This window comes from Paramisgurnus dabryanus, chromosome 10, assembly GCF_030506205.2.
Source record: "Paramisgurnus dabryanus chromosome 10, PD_genome_1.1, whole genome shotgun sequence".
NCBI lineage: Eukaryota > Metazoa > Chordata > Actinopteri > Cypriniformes > Cobitidae > Paramisgurnus > Paramisgurnus dabryanus.
Genome location: NC_133346.1, coordinates 39,947,998 through 39,952,599, shown reverse-complemented (window position 1 = coordinate 39,952,599; position 4,602 = coordinate 39,947,998).

The following is a 4,602-nucleotide window of genomic DNA, read 5'->3' as shown; positions in this document are numbered from 1 at the left end:
TGTTTAAAAGTAGTGGCTTCAGCCAATACTGAGTGAGTACATTAAAGTGGGCCGTTACTCTAGTTTCGCTGCAATTCACATGCTAATTAGGCCAGAGACGCTCTACCTGGCCGGCAGAGGTTTCGCTGCTATTCAAATGCTAATTAGAGGCATCGCACCCGCGCGGGGCTCTCCACCTATGTCATGGTTCGTTTACGACAATTTGTGACACAGACGAACGCGACGCTCGCTGCCTGTAAATTGAGGAAAGCTGCCAAAAATTTGGGAGATTTTCGGGAGCCTGTCATCTATGTGATGCGCAACAGTCGGCACGTGATCATTTCAAATCCGTTTACAAGAGAAATGCTGTTGTATATTGGATTGTAAAAATGATGAAATTATCTTCATACATGCTAATTTCATAATGCGAACGTATTAACACAAGGTTTTATTCTGACATAATATATAACACTATAACATGTCATTTTATATACAAACTATATTTCTATCTTGACATGCATATTAGGTTCATGTTGGTCCAATTTGATTCTCTCTCTTGTGCACAGTCGCCGTCGTCTGTCTCACTCTCAGCCTTCTTCCTATTACGAGGTGTTCCTGTAAAAATGTGCTAGACGTGGAATTTTAAAAACTGGATGGTTTATTTATAGTTCGAATACGGATATTTCACGTCATGTTCGAATGCATATTGGAATACCGAATAAAAAGTGACAGCCCTAATGTGCTTAAAGGGCCTGTGTGCATAATTTGTATAATTTGTGCATAATGTGCATGCAAGACCAGTGTGGACATTGTGTGTCATCTGTGCAAAATATGCATGCAATTCATGCTTACATTAAATATATTATTAATCAGACTGTTTGATCTGACAGCATTTATTGTACACCTTGCAATCACAGGTGCACACTTTGACCTCTGACCTTTACATTGTAGCAATGTGTTCATTCACATTTAACATTAATCATGTTAATGCTCACTTTTGTCTTTTTCAGCATCAGTTGCAGGAACTGCATCCATGTGAGCTGACTTTGACCTCTGAACTTTGCATTGTAGCTATGTGCTTGTGTGTTTTGCAGGTTTCATTCACATTTAACACTCCCAGATGTTAAAGCATGTGTGGGGCTGTTTCCAGGACAAGGTTTAGATGAATCCAGGACTAAGCCTTAGGTGTTAGGTAATTTAAGTGTTTTTTACAAACATATCCTACAAAAACAATACTGGTATGCATCTTGACTCAACCCTTACAGAAATCAACCATGGTTTTACTACAGTTAAAATAAAAAAAACATGGTAACTATAGTAAAACCATTGTAACCACAAAATAATCATGGTTTTCAAAAAAACTAGTTAAACCATGATTAGTGAAACCATGTTTTTGCTGATAGTAATCAATCAATCAAAAACCATGGTTACTATACTTTTACCACAATAAAACCATAGTTAATTTTAATGTTAAAACAATGGCACTGATATATGTTACAGGGATCTCCAACCTTTTTGTGAGCAAGGTCTACCACAATGTATAAAACAATCTGGAGGGCTACTTTTTGATATACTGTACTCAGAACTGTTTGTTTTACTTGTTGATTTTATTTTATTTTACTTGTTAATATGTTTTAGTATTGTTTAAAATGGTAACATACGTAAACCAAGCCAAGCTAATATAAAAATATGTAATAAATATTACAATTAAAACTATTAATAGAATGTGCTTTGGTGGGCACCTCACAGACTCTGTGCGGGCTACCTGCTTCCCGTGGGCACCACGTTGGAGATCCCTGTGTTAAAGGAACACGCCCAGATTTTGGGAATTCAGCTTATTCACCGTGTCCCCCAGAGTTAGATAAGTCCATACATACCTTTCTCATCTCTGTGCGTCCCGTAACTCTGTCTGACGCAGCCCCCGCTAGCTTAGCTAAGCACAAAGTCTGGAAGTGAATGGCTCCAGCTAGCAAACTGCTCCCAATAAGTGACAAAATAACACATACATATTGCTATTTATATGTTGTGATATGTATAGTCACACCGTGTACAAATAACAAGGTGATATGAGACACAGCGATCTTTTAACAGTATACATACTGGGAACTATATTCTCAGAAGACAAAAGCACTGCTACCTGGGCTGAGTGATTTGCTCGCAGCACCCGAGAAGCCCCTGGTGAGGAGCAGAGAGTTCGGTCAGAGTTGTGCAAATCACTCCGCCCATGAAGAAGTGCTTCGTCTTCTGAGAATGTTTGCATTTTCAAAGTATGCTTCTAAGTATGCTTTGTATGCTTCTTAGTATCACTGTTCATTATGGAAATTAAATGATAAATTGATTAATCCATACAGCCTCAACCGCAATCATTAAACATTGACTAATCTAAATTTCAAAAAGTGATATGATTTATAAAAAAAAAAAAAAACCAGTGATTAAGATTTAAAAACTGCTTATTTAATAAAAAAATAATTGTATTGACATTTCTATGTGTTTGATGATGCTGACAAAAATCCAGTGCTACATTGTATATATATATATATATATATATATATATATATATATATATATATATATATATATATATATATATATATTATATGTTTATATATAAACATGGTTAAATACCCAAACCCTCATTTAACAAATATGTATACATTGGTTTTTAAAATGAAGATTTTTTTTTTTTATAAAATCAAAAACCTTTTTTGTCCCTGATCTCAAAAATCACTGCTAACCAACTTTTTAATGTTTTAATAGTCAAATATTACATCATCTTGGTGTTGATACAACATCTTTACAGAAATAAAAAAAACAACACTCACAGTTGCCAGTTTTTCATATTACTGTGGGTTCTACACTTCTTTTTTGGAGAACTGTCAACTGAAAACATTTAATCTAAAAATAAATCCACCAAGAACAAATCACTTTGTTAATTCAAGCACAGAACTCCATAAAATCCATAATCTATAAAACCTGTGTCTCAAGTGTAATATGCTTTCTATGAGTATCAGTCCAACACAATATAATAGATTGTCATTGCTATAGGAAAATGCTATGTAGAAAAACAAGTCCTGATGTTTTTTGAGTGCAAGATTTTCTTCTTGCACATCAACATTATAAGCACGGAGATGTTCAACAAACTTTGCTTCTATACACAATAGTAAAAAAAATGCCATCTTTCAGAAAAATTGGAATTTTTCCAAATACAGGGGCATCATCAACCAAGTCTAAGCAAACAAGTGGTATGCATCAGGAGAATATTTTTACCTTAAAAAGTCTTACTTCCAATACAATCAACAGCTTATCTATTTCGACAGTCATGGAAACTTGCAACTGGTAAATTTTGCTCTGTGTCAGACACAACAGGTGATACTGCTTCATCAGGATTTGGAACATACTGATTAGGCAAAGATTCTTCTGCACAGCTTGATGCGAAACCCAATTTAATGTTTTTTTAAACACTGCATAACTGCAAGGAACACCCATCCTGGCCACAAAGCAGCTCAAATTTCTTTCCAGGATAAAAACCATGTACAAGCTTAAGGTGCCTAAATAATTTTGTTATAGTAGCAAGCAGTGAGTTGCAGATGTAGCATCTAAACATCATTCAAAAATTTTACTCTGAGTTCCTTTACCCTTGGGCTTTCACTGGTTGTGCCGACATCAATGTTGTAAACCGTTGTCTGTAGAAAAGTGTACATATTTTTGAGTGGGAGATCATAACTGATGCTGAAAACAAAATTGACCTTAAAGAGCTCATCTAGTGCTGCTAGCGAAGAGAATTCTTGGCAAGGGATGATCTTTTTATTAACCACAATGAAGAGCAGACTGATGGCTTCCTTGCTGCTCCCAGAGGCAAGAATGTAGGGTTGACATTCTTTTCAGTCTCAAGGTGTTCTTCTAGACTCTGACATGCCTGAATAACAGACAGCAAAAACTACAATGAATGCAAAATTATGTTTTTTAGTCTTTTTAGCTTATTTGAACAGGGCATCTTAAAGAACAGGAAACACTCAAAAAACACCACATGCAACACAGGAAGTTAATTTATGTTTAGGTAAACACACTTTTATCTAATTAGTGCATTACCTCCAATTTTACAAATTATATAATTTATAAACAATTAGCTGGAAGATTAATTTTAAGTATATCACTCATAGCCCTAATTCAATGTCACCTGCAGTGTTGGCAGTGTTCAGTATGGAGTAATCTATTTAATTACTTTTCATATCGTTGCAACGCAGTTCTCTTTACTGAGAATGTAAATTGTGTCATGTTACAACAATTAGTTTGAATAGGTACACATCAGCTGCCTGGAGAGAGCAGGGTTGGGGATGATGACACCGTTGCAAATGTGATGTTGCCTGGCTTATGTTGTCTCACTGCACGCTGGGACTACCACTAAACACAATACAGCATCAGCGACAATGGCGACGAGCCGGCGAAATTCAAAGGTACCGGCATTACTTCTCGTTAATTGAAATTAAAGGCATGAATGTGTATGTAACATGCACACTATGCCCAGGTAAAAAGACTTAATCCATGTTTGCCTCAAGCAACTCAAATCTTATGAAGCATCTCCATAGCTGCCAACTCTCACGCATTCGCCGTGAGACTCACGCA